This window comes from Oryx dammah, unplaced genomic scaffold (assembly GCF_014754425.2).
Source record: "Oryx dammah isolate SB20612 unplaced genomic scaffold, SCBI_Odam_1.1 HiC_scaffold_5, whole genome shotgun sequence".
NCBI classification, from domain to species: Eukaryota; Metazoa; Chordata; class Mammalia; order Artiodactyla; family Bovidae; genus Oryx; species Oryx dammah.
This window is the reverse complement of record NW_024070189.1, coordinates 90,084,367-90,097,530: the sequence shown is the minus strand read 5'-3', so window position 1 is coordinate 90,097,530 and position 13,164 is coordinate 90,084,367.

The following is a 13,164-nucleotide window of genomic DNA, read 5'->3' as shown; positions in this document are numbered from 1 at the left end:
AAACAGCAATAATGCAAATCATTTCAAAACTGCAATCGTGGGCTTCACTGGTGGTCTAGTGCTTAAGAATCCACCTGCCAGTGTCGGTGACGCGGTTCAGTCCCTGCTCTGGGAAGATCCCACCTGCCGGGGCAACTAGTCCCGTGCCACAGTAAGAGAAACCACTGCAATGAGAAGCCTGCACATTGCCCAGAAAATAGTCCCCAATCTCTGCAACTAGAGAAAGCCCGTGGGCAATAAGGAAGCCCTAGCACAGCCAAAAATAAAAATAAATATATCTTAAACAAAAAAACTGCATCGTGCAATTCTAAAAGGGAGTGAACACTCAGTACAATGTGGGATCCTGGGTTGGAACCTGGAACAGAAAAAAGGGCACTCATGGAATAAAGGGAGACATCCAAAGGACATTGGGAGCATCTGTGCATCTTAGCGTGCACAGGCTGCTTTGTTCACTGGGACAGATGTTAAGGTTTTAACATTAGGGAAAGCTGAGTGAAGAGTAGAAACTGTCTGTACTATCACTACAACTTTCCTGTAAATCTAAATTATGCCAAAAGAGAAAAAGAAAGGCAAAGAGCAGGGGGCTGTGAGTGCTTTTAGCAGAGCGCTGGTGTGGTTGGGGTGGGGAGGTAGATGTGACTGAAATTCATCAGATGATCTCTCTCCTGTCCTGGCACACCCTCAGCTTTCAGTGTCAGCTGCTCCTCTAGGACCTCCGGGCCTCCCCACACCCCTTAATCTGACCAGTCCATGTCCTGATGTGTCTCTGGAATGGGGTGGATATGAGGCTGGAAGTGGCCTGTGTGCACACACGAGGATGTATCACATAGCTGGTGTGTATGTCCCCGTGTCTGTGCTGTGCCTCCAAGCTGACTTCCGCACTTGGCTGTTGGCAGGAGGGCCTCAGTTCTTTGCCACTTGTGCATCTCCATGCGCTGCTTGAGTGTCCTTTCAGCATGGCAGCTGGCTTTCCCCAGAATGGATGATCAGAGAGAGCCAAGAGAGAGCCAAGGGAAAGCCCTGGCTTTCTGTGTGTATGCCCTCATCTCAGAAGTCACACTGTCACTTCTGCCATGCTCTCTTTTTTAGAAGTGAGTCACTCAGTGCAGCCTACACTCAAGAGGAGGGGAATTAGGCTTCACTTTCTGAAGGGAGGTGTGCTAAAGAATTTGGGGGCATTTTTAATTTATTTTAAAAGTAACTGTATTTTAATATTTTTATTTATTTATTTGGCTGCACCAGGTCTTAGTTGCAGCACGTGGGATCTTTAGTTGCGCTATGCGAACTCTTAGATGTGGCTTTCGGTCTCTAGTTCTCCCACCAGAGATAGACCCTAGGCCCCCTGCATTGGGAGTGTGGAGTCTTAGCTACTGGATCACCAGGGAAGTCCCTGTGGGCATATTTTTAAAACACCACCATCTCCCAGATAAACTACCTGCAGCCTTGTCTTGGTGTCTGCTCAGCACTAGTAGGAGAGTAGAAAATTAGATAGAGAGGTCAGTTGATATATGGTTTTTCATGAGCCACTTGAGGTTCAGTTGTGCTGAGCTTCTGGAAGACAGTGTAGACTACCCCACAAAGTTGTTCCACCCCAAGAGCGAAGGAGCTGGGATAGTCATCCTCCAGCCCTAAACCAGCATTGCCTGAGGGCTACTCCCAGGAATGTTGGCTCTGGGCAGAGTGAAAACTCCAAGATGAGCCTTATAAGTGTTTGCCAGTGCCGCGGAGACACAGGGCTCCAAGGGCATCTGCTGTAGCACACAGCTCCGTATGAGTCAAGGGGAACGCGCCCTGGGATGTGATTGATAATTATAAGACAGGAATCTCTAAACTGGAGATCTGGGACCTGCTAAAGATCAGCTGAGAGGTCAGTCTGCTGGACACAGAAGTCAATGGAGGACAGCAGAACCAAGGCAGAGAAGGAGGCTCTCGATCAAACTATGCCTGAAGCCCCTGGACTTTCTAGCATCTAGAACCTGTAGATCCAGCCAAAGACATCTTCTTGGCACTTCATAGATGTATGCATAGCGTAGAGGGCAGGAGCTGTGAATCAGGGGAAAAGTTCGTAGCACTATAGACCTCTGGAAAAGAAAACCTTAAAAACTGTCTTTATTCATTTCATTTTCACACTGTAAACTCCCTTTCTCTTTATGTGCCCAGCCTTGTCCTAGCAGATCACAGAGCCAGAGTGGCTTCATTCTCCAGAAGTAGGCTTCAAAAACTCCCCACTCTTGGGGAAAACAGAGCTCTACTCAGACTCTTCCAGCAGAGGGAAGCTCCAGAGCTCAGGCAGTAGAAGGGAGAAAGAGTTTGCCTGTGAAGGTCCTAGTGGGCTGCATGGTAGCAGGGGCATGGGAGCTAGGGTTTTGATGGTTGAATAGGAGTTTTTGAAGATAATCCCAGGCAAAAGGCTTAAAGGTGTGAAAACAGCAATTCACTCACCATGGTTGAGTTAAAGGATCCACAGGAACCATAGAAATCTTGACCCGAGATTTAATCTCAACACAAAAGGGAGCCTCAAAGGAGTTCCAATGGAAGTAGAGCCCATAATCATGTAGGGCTCTAAACGGGCATCAAGTACAGCCCATAATCACCGTGAACCCATTATCACTTCTTCACTGGTAAACCGTCATTCAGTTCAGTTCAGTCGCTCAGTCGTGTCTGACTCTTTGCAACCCCATGAATCGCAGCACGCCAGGCCTCCCTGTCCATCACCATCTCCCGGAGTTCACTCAGACTCACGTCCATCGAGTCCGTGATGCTATCCAGCAATCTCATCCTCTGTCGTCCCCTTCTCCTCCTGCCCCCAATCCCTCCCAGCATGAGTCTTTTCCAATGAGTCAACTCTTCGCATGAGGTGGCCAAAGTACTGGAGTTTCAGCTTTAGCATCATTCCTTCCAAAGAACACCCAGGGCTGATCTCCTTCAGAGTGGACTGGTTGGATCTCCTTGCAGTCCAAGGGACTCTCAAGAGTCTTCTCCAACACCACAGTTCAAAAGCATCAATTCTTCGGCGCTCAGCCTTCTTCACAGTCCAACTCTCACATCCATACATGACCACTGGAAAAACCATAGCCTTGACTATATGGACCTTTGTTGGCAAAGTAATGTCTCTGCTTTTGAATATGCTATCTAGGTTGGTCATAACTTTCCTTCCAAGGAGTAAGCATCTTTTAATTTCATGGCTGCAATCACCATCTGCAGTGATTTTGGAGCCCAAAAAAATAAAGTCTGACACTGTTTCCACTGTTTCCCTATCTATCTGCCATGAAGTGATGGGACCGGATGCCATGATCTTCGTTTTCTGAATGTTGAGCTTTAAGCCAACTTTTTCACTCTCCTCTTTCATTTTCGTCAAGAGGCTTCTTAGTTCCTCTTCACTTTCTTTTTTTTTTTCCTCTTCACTTTCTGCCATAAGGGTGGTGTCATCTGCATATCTGAGGTGATTGCTATTTCTCCTGGCAATCTTGATTCCAGCTTGTGCTTCTTCGAGCGCAGAGTTTCTCATGATGTACTCTGCATAGAAGTTAAATAAGCAGGGTGACAATATACAGCCTTGACGTACTCCTTTTCCTATTTGGAACCAGTCTGTTGTTCCATGTCCAGTTCTAACTGTTGCTTCCTGACCTGCATATAGGTTTCTCAAGAGGCAGGTCAGGTGGTCTGGTATTCCCATCTTTTCCAGAATTTTCCACAGTTTGTTGTGATCCACACAGTCAAAGGCTTTGGCATAGTCAATAAGCAGAAATAGATGTTTTTCTGGAACTCTCTTGCTTTTTCGATGATCCAGCAAATGTTGGCAATTTGATCTCTGGTTCCTCTGCCTTTTCTAAAACCAGCTTGAACATCTGGAAGTTCACTGTTCATGTATTGAGGAAACCGTTATTAGATGGGTTCAAATTCCTGCTCTGCCAGCTACTTGCTGTATGACTCCAGAGAAATCATTTGTACTCTCAGAGCCTCAATTCTGTCATCTATACAATGAGCACTTAGTGAGCTAGGCCTGGTATTGGCTGGAAGTACAGTCTCTGGGGACAGAGCTGGGGACAGTCTCTGTCCTTGGCAAGCTCACAGCCTAGAAACCAGGGCTGCTGCTGTGAGCTGGGCACTTGAGGATGATCTTGTTCAATCTGCCCCGTGAGCAGAGGATGTGGGTTTGATTCCTGGTCTAAGGAACTAAGATCCCACATGCCATGGGATGTGCCCCAATGAAGACCCAGTACAGTCCAAATATATATATATATATATATATATATATATATATCTGTCCATGACCAGGCACAACTTCATCCACCGCTCTCTTTCAGGGGCGTTCACATCACCACATCATCCAGAACTTCTCTCTCTTCTCCAGGCCTTTGCCCATGCTGAGCCTGCTGCCAGATACCCTCTTCTGCACCCCTTGGCCTGGAGAACTGCTCACACCCCAGGGGTCATCTCAGAAGGAGCTTTCCCCCCGATCTCCCTCCCCAAGCTGAATCTGGTCCTCCTCTGGGGTTCACAGAACCCCAGGTGCCCCCTACCATAGCCATAGTCCCCCTGTATTTTAGCAGCCCAGTGACATGTCTGTCTCCGCCAGCCTGAGAGCCCTGGGAAGGCAGAGCTGGGTCTATCTTGTTCACTGCTGTGTCCTGGTGCCCAAAACAGGGCTTAGTACACAGTAGGCACTCACTAAATATTTGTTAAGCTCCTTAAGGAGACTTTTCTCTACACTTTGTGGCTGAGAAAGCAAAGTCCAGCAAGGACTGGTCTAGAGTTTCAAAGCAAATGAGTCTGAACTAGGATTCTAACTCCAACTTGCCTAACTTCTGATCCTGCTTTCCCGCACATTCTGGGCACTTCTGGCGGTCCTCTGACTATCCTTGCCCCCATCTGACCAGCCGCTGGGTCCCTACTGTTTCTCTAAGATCCTCCCCCTAACAGCTCCCTGCAAGACCCCTGAGAGTCAGGGCAACTGGGAAGGCTTCCTGCAGGAGGGGTCTCCTGGGCAGCGAAGTGTGCTGAGGGGTGCGTCTCACAGCCTGTGGAGTGTGATGTTCCCCTTGGTTTGCTCATCCTCACCTCTCCGGCAGACACAGGGCGCAGGTGGGGAATCTATTTCCACCACTGTCCTTACACCCACCCGTCTGTCTTGGTGACTTCATCGGGGCCTGAGCTGGGGGTGCCGCTGACCTCATCCTCCCACCTTCGGGAGGGTGTGTGAGCATAACCTTGACACCCTAAAATAACTCAGCGGCAGCACACCCAGCCGGAATCTGGGGCAACAGGCACCTTCTGCGCGTTATCTGAGTCCCTGCCGCAGCCCCAGGAAGGAGGAGTTGTTATGGTCCATCGTTAGCAGATACAGACTGAGCCCAGAGAGGGATTTCACTCGCCTGGGGATACAGAGCAAATGAGAGACAAAGCTGGGACTGGTCTCCCCTCGGCCATTGCGCTCCCTCTTCAATGCATTTTCCCCGCGCCTGCTAGAGGGCGCCCATGAGCACCTGAGTGAGGCCGCGCCCCTCCTCTGCCCACAGCCCTCCAGGTCTTCCACCTCCCAGAGATCAAAGCCCAAGCTTTTTGCTCCTTCACTTCTCCCCTCCTGGAGAAAAGACCTTCAGCCCACCAGTGGGTTGTGATCATAGGAAGTCCTTCCTCTTTCTCAGGACTCTCTTTTTCAACCTATAAAATGGACAGGTTGTTGTTCAGTCGTTCAGCTGTGTCCGACTCTTTGCGACCTCATAGACTGCAGCACACCAGGCTTCCCTGTCCTTCACCATCTCCTGGAGTTTGCTCAAACTCATGTCCATTGAGTCAATGATGCCATCCAACCATCTCGTCCTCTGTCATCCCCTTCTCTTCCTACTTTCAGTCTTTCCCGGCGTCAGGGTCTTTTCCAGTGGCCAAAGTATTGGATCTGTGATAGGGTTAAAGCAAAGTGAAGTTGCTCAGTAGTGTCCAACTTTTTGCGACCCCATGGAAAGTAGCCTGTCAGGTTCCTCCATCCATGGGATTTTCCCAGGCAAGAATACTGGAGTGGGTTGCCATTTCCTTCTCCAGGGCATCTTCCCGACCCAGGGATTGACCTGGGTCTCCAGCACTGCAGGCAGACTCTACCGTCTGAGCTGTCAGGGAATCCCTAATATAGTGATCTGTAAAATGGACAGGTAACATTTCGCAAACCTGTGCCAATGACTTCTTACATATTCAATTTTCCCTACACCCATAAGTGTTTGATTAATATTTTCCTTTACACCCGCTCACATCAAAACATCAATACCTGTATGGATTTTTTTTAAGGTTTCTTTTTTAAAAAGTGTTTGTTGAATTTGTTGCAGTATTGCTTCTATTTTGTTTTAGATTTTTGGCTAGGAAGCATGTGGGGTCTTAGCTCCCTGACCAAAGATCGAACCAGCACTCCCTGCACTGGAAGGCAAAGTCTTAACCACCGGACTGCTAAGAAATCCCCTGTATGAGTTTTTCAAAGTCCTTTTCTCTTAATCACAAACATAAAAGAAAGATCAGCATTTCTCATCATATCTAGAAGGTAACTGAAAATCCAATTTAATCTGAATCTCATTGGTTACTGACGCCTGCAGGAGCACTGATCCTGTGACGGGATTAGCAGGTAGAAAACATGTTACAGACACCCCCTCCCCCAGGACCCAACTAAGACTTGGGGAAGATGGAAATGACATTTAAGAAGAGTCTCTTTGTGACGAGTTTGAGGTTATTTCTGCTGAGCAGCCTCTGAAGTCATGTTGTTCTTGAACAAGGGGCATGCAGCTCTGGGCAACACTGACCCCCCATTCTAGGGTCAGGTGCCAAGATATCACTCCCTCAGGCAGACTCATCCTGGTAGCAAACACCAGATATTCTGTCTGCTTCCTTGACTGTGTTTTCTGTCTCTCTCAGTAGAGCGTATGTTTCACGAAGGCCAGAATGGTTGTCTGCCTTGTTGCCTGCTGTCTTCAGCACCCAAGACAGCTTGGCATACAGTAGGTGCTCAGTAACGCTGGTGGAAGTAATGAATGTATCCACATCTGCATCTCTTTGTGGTTGGCAGGATAATAACTCCCCCTCAAAAAAGAAGTCCCCATCTTCATCCCCACAAGCTCTGCATATATCAACTTATGTGGCAAAAGTGACTTTTTGCAGATGCAATTAAGTTAAGGGTCTTGAGTTGGGGAGGTGATCCCGGATTATCTGGGTGAGCTCAGAGTCACCCCAGGAGGGAGGCAAAAATGCCAGAGTCTGAGAACGAGATGTGATAACAGAAGCAACAAAGGCAAAGTGAGAAAGAGAGCGATAGTTTGAGAGAGACACGATCAGTCTTGGCTGGCTTTGAAGATGGAGACAGAGGCCATGGACCAAGGAATGCAGGCAGTCTCTAGAAGCTGGGAAAGCCAGCAAGTGGGTTCTTTCCTAGAGCCTCCAGAAGGAGTAAAACCCTTAATTTCAGCTCAGGAGAGCTCAGGATGGAACCCAGTGGAAAGAGAAGAGGAGTCAGGACCGGGGAGAGCTCCACCCAGATCTGGTGTCCACTCAGCCAGTATTTACTCCCAGGCATTGTTCTGGATGCTGGGCCTGCAGCAGTGGAGGAAACAGATATAAATCCCTGCCCTCAAAGGGCTGACATTCCAGTGGGGAAGACATATAATCAACAGTCCAATAAAATGCATAATACAATGGCAAGTTCCCTCATCAAACATGAAGCCGATTGCTGGAGGGACAGGGTGATTATGGAAGGCTTCTCTGAGGAGATGACATTTGAGCAGAGACCTGAAGGAAGTGAGGAAGAAGCTGTGTAGATATCTGGGCAGAGGCAACACATGTGCAAAAGCCCTGAGGCATTAACTCTGGTAAGCCGTGCATTTGGGAAATGATGGAGGAGAGTTGATGTTGCCGAGTGCATCCACCCAATGACTCACTGATTCCATATTTAAACATAGTCCTCAGGGAAACACTTTGCCTAATACACAAAGAGATGTGTGTATGCTAAGTCATTTCAGTCGTGCCTGACTCTTTGCAACTCTGTGGACTGTAGCCCACCGGGCTCCTCTGTCCATGGGATTCTCCAGGCAAGAATACTGGAGTGGGTTGCCATTTCCTTCTCCATCAATCAGCTATACACCAATAGAAAAATAAAAGGTTTAATAATAAAAAAGGAACTTCATATAACTAAACAACAACAACAGAAAAGCGGGAATTGACCTAAAAAATCCATACTGTAAATTAGGGCATATTCTAACAATGCAATAGTGTAGAATAGTCAAAAAGGACATAATTAAATCCATACAATAATGATTTCTAGGGACTTCCCTGGTGGTCCAGTGGCTAAGACTCCATGTTCCCAGTGCAGCGGGCCTGGGTTCAATTGCTGGTCAGGAAACTAAGATCCATATGGCACAACAAAGACCTGGTACAGCCAAATAAATTCATTAAACAAATAAAAAGAATTTTGAAAAAATAATGATTTCTAACATTTATTGAGCACCTACTATGTACCAGGTACTGTGCTAAGCACTCTGTGTGATAACACACAGCAACTCTTAGAAAGCAATCCTAAAATGACTACTAAAAAGTACCCACTGAAAAGGAGAGAGTATTAGTATCTGTATTTTTCGAAATGTGGCAGTTTTAAAAGAAGTCCATGAATTCTCTGACAGTTTATTCAACAGGTGGAGCCCAATTCTCCTCTTTCTGAGGGTGAGTGGACTTAGCAACTGGTTTTTAATGCATAAAATAAGACAGGAGTGACTAGGATGTAAAAGGCTCTCTGGCTTCCTTCTTGGTGTCTCTCTTGGATCACTCAATTGATGGGGGCAGGGAGGGAGGAGCCAGCCACCATATTGTGAGGATGCTCAAATCAAGCAGCACTGTAGCAAGGTCGAGGTGGAGAGGGACTGAGGCCTCCTGCCAACAGCGGTGTGCATGGACCGCCTGGAAGGTGGCTCCTTCAGTCCAGGTGAGCCTTCAGATGACGCAGCCCCAATCAATGTCTTGACTGCAACCTCATGAGGGACCCCAACCCAGAACCATCTGGCTAAACCACTTTCAGATTTCTGACCCTTAGAAATGAGACAATAATAAGTGTTTATTGTTTTAAATTGTTATGTTTCAGAATCTTTCATTATTCTACAATAGATGGTGAGGAAACTGAGACACAGAGAGGTTAAGGAACTTTCCCAAAGTCACAGAGTCTTCACATGGCAGAGCTTGAATTCGAACCCAGGCAGTCAAAAATACATTAGTAAAATAATAACAAGTTGCACAATTATATATGCCATGAGTACATTAATGTCTTTTTTTTTTTTTTTTTGCAGCACTGCACAATTTGTGGGATCTTAGTTTCAGCCAAAGATTGAACCCAGGCCCTTGGCAGTGAAAAATGCAGAATCCTAACCACTGGACCACCAGGGAATTCCCTGCATTTTTTTAATGCACAAAATAATCCTATTCACTGTTCCTGGATATAAATGTGCTTGAGAGAACATACAGATATAAGCACTCCCACATTTTGTTTGTTTCTTAAAAAATGAAAAACAACCTGAAGCAAATATGACAAACGTTAACCATTCATTGTCAGCCCTGGGTGGGAGATACACAGGTGTTTGCTATATTCATCTTTGCACTTTTCTCAAAATGAAAAATAAATGATTATAAGGAAGAGAAAAAGTTAGTGGTGGAGGACTTAAATGGGAAGGGAGGAAGTTCCAGGCAGAGGCACCAGCTGAAGCTGGTGAAGACGTGAAGGCAGCGGTGAGCTTGGTCTTTTGGGGAAATGAGGAAACCGAGAATCTCTCATTCTATACCCTGTGGCACCTGTGGATCATGTACCCAGCCCCCACTTCAGGCCAATTAACTCAGAATCTGAGGGCAAGCAGGGGCGGGGTGGAGGACAGTGGCAGGGTTTAACATGGCCCAGGCGATGCTAGCATGTGCACGTTGTCGGGAACCACTGAATACACAGTCTAGGGCAGCAGCCACTTAATACCTGTTTGCTGAGAGTCATAGAGAAGCTGAGGGGGATGGACAGGCCTCTGCCAGCCTGTCATTTGGACTTGGGAGAGGCCATCATCAGCCTAAGAGAATTCCAGGTGATAACAAGTGCTGTAAAGAAAATGCAGATAATAATGAAATTAATTATATCTTCTTCAGTGTCTGTTGATAACATTTTTAATAATAAATTGTTCTTGTTAAATTGTTTGACAAAAGAAAGAAAGAAAATGCAAGAAGATGATGTGAAAGGAAGCAGCTGAGCAGCCTTTGGAGCCAGCTGGTCAGGGAGAGCTTCTCGGAGGAGGTGACACTTGAGCTGAGACTTGAACGGGGAGCTGGCCCTGGAGATGTGTGGGAAATGTGTGCCAGGCAGAGGGAACAGCAAGGGTGGAGGCCCTGAGGAGGCAACAAACATATAAACAGGTGGTTTGCAGCACAGGGTCAGCAGGGCCTTGCTGGGGGTCTCTAGGGGTGGCAATTCAGCCCACCACAGCAAAAATGCCCCCCTCTCACTTCCCCACATCTTGAGAGATACAGCACCTGAATAGAAGCGCTTACTTTTTTTTCCCCCAAAGGAGAGCGAGCGTGAACACGATCACCCTATATCCATCTGATTTTAAATTTAGCCCAGTGCACATGGAACGCAGTTCAGGGGAAAAACAAGGAGTTATAAAAATATAATTCCATTTTCCATCATGGGCAGCAGCAGAGGGAGTGGAGCAGGGAGAGATGGGGGTGGGGTGGGGTGGAGGATGAGGAAGATGTAAAACTCCCAGAGCAACTACACGATATGGCCTGCTGGGACAGAAGGCTTCTGGGGTCCCATCCTGGGTTCCCCACCTTCTCCAGTGCTGCCCCCCAACAACTCTGTCCCTGCACAGACATAATGAGTAATGAGAATGACCAAATTAAAATCCAGCTCCATCCCATCCCACACTGCCCCCAAATGCCCATGGTTCCCCACTGCCCTGCCAGCAAGACAGAGACTCCTCTCTTGCCCCACACTGTGTTTCTGCCCGGGTTGGGAAAACTGCCTTCCAGCCTACAGAAACCACACAAGCTGGCGACCAAGAAATGACCCCAAATGTAGACTGTAAGCAATGCACGTCACTGCCCATAGTTTCTGTGGGTCAGGAACCCAGTTCGGCTTAGCCAGATGCCTTTCTTCAGGGTCTGGTGAGACTTCGTTCAAGGAGACACCTGAGGACCCCATCTCATCCGCAGCACAACTGGGGCATGCTCAGCCCTGCAGACTGGCCGCATGCTGTTAGTGGCGCTCAGAGTCCTGACAGGTGGCCTTCTCCATCGGGGGCAGGCTTGTGGGGAGACAGAAAGAAATAGCAAAGCTGAATTTACAATCTCATGCAATTTAATGAACTTCAGAAGTACCATCCCATCATATTTTGCTATATTCTGTTGTTTAGAAGTGAGTCTGAGGGACTTCTTTGGTGGTCCAGTGGCTGAGACTCCCACTCTCCCGATGGAGGGGGCCCAGGTTTGATCCCTGATCAGGGAACTAGATCCCACATGCTACAACTAAGAGTTTGCATGCAGCCAAAAAAGATCCTGCATGCTACAATTAAGACCCAGCACAGCCTAACTAATTAATTAAATATAAAAAAAAAGTGTCAGAGACCCCATTAACACCCCGTTGGAGGGAATTGAACAAAGTGTGATAAAAGAGGAGGTGGGGATCCTTGGAGGGCCATTCTAGAACTGGGGTTTCATTAAGGGTATCACTTTAAGCTCATGCTATGCTACACAGCTGTTAAAAGTGATAGGGGAGTTTTGAGTTAGAATGTTATTCTGTTGGACTTTCCTAGTGGTACAATGGACAAGAATCTGCCTGCCAACTCAGGGGACACAGGTTCGATCCCTGGTCCAGGAAGATCCCACGTGCTGCCAGGCAGCTAAGCCCAGGTGCCGTAACTACGGAGGCCTATGCACCTGGATTCCATGCTCTGCAACAAGAGAAGCACTGCAGTGGAAGCCTGCGCAGCACAGTGAAAAGTAGCCCTCACTGACAGCAACTAGAGAGAGCCTGAGTGCAGCAGTGAAGGCCTGGCACAACTGAAAATAAACTAGAGAGAAGAGAAGGGAAGTGAAAACCTGTAAAAAAGAAGGAAAAAGGAATATTACCCTGTTCCTATTACCCTGTTACTATCCCTCATAATCTAGTAATGGTCCTGCCTCAGGGCCTTTGCAAGTGCTATGGCCTCTCCCTGGAATGCGCTCTCCTTCATATCTTCGTGTGGCTCCCTCCTTTATCTCTTTCAGATCTGTGCTCAAACTTGGAGAGGCCCTCCCTGATCACCCTCGGTCTAAAATAGCACCATTCCATCCCCTATCCCCTCTACTTTGTTCAGTCCACAGCTCAGCTCACCATTTGACTTTACATATTTATCTTGTTAGTTCTCCACTTCCCGCTGGAATATCAGCTCCACGGAAGCAGGGACTTCTGTCTGTTCTATTCACTGCTGTGTTCACATCACCTGGCACACAGTGGGTGCTCAATAAAAATGGATTGAACAAATGAATTTAGACAAACATGCCCCCTCCCCACAGATTCTTTGGTTACTGTCTTCTGCCTGATGAAAATCCTGAATGTCAACTCTTTTCTTATGTGCCACCTCCACCCCCAACCTCAGACTCTGGGACATCAGTGGTCTTGATCCTGTCTGTCAGCTTCATCTTTGTTGCTAGGCAACCCAATGCTTTTGACTTCCCCACCCCTAGCCCCTTAATCCACATTCTTTTCTTGGAATAGAACAGACTAGCTTGTCCCACCAGCCCACCTCCTCCCCACTAGCCCCTACACCCCTGGCCACCCTTTCTGAACCAAATCGGCTTCTGAATGAGGGGCCCAATGCAAGCCAGCCCTTCCTTCATCTCTCTCCACTTTCCCAGGATCATCCAAGTCTATAGTGATCCCTCTGACTCCCTCTTTCATGTGTTCTAAGCGCTTTCTTTGTGCAGATTTGCTTAATCATCACCCACTGAGGTGACACTCTCATCTTCCCCCATACAGATGAGAGAGCTGAACTGTCAAAGAAGGGGCACAGCAAGCAAGGACCGGTAGGACTCACATCTGAGGCTTCAGGGGGTCCCAGGCAAGGTACTGTGTGACCTTGGGAGGTCTCTTTCCCTTTCTTGTCCCCCACCCCGACTCCTAGCCAGGCA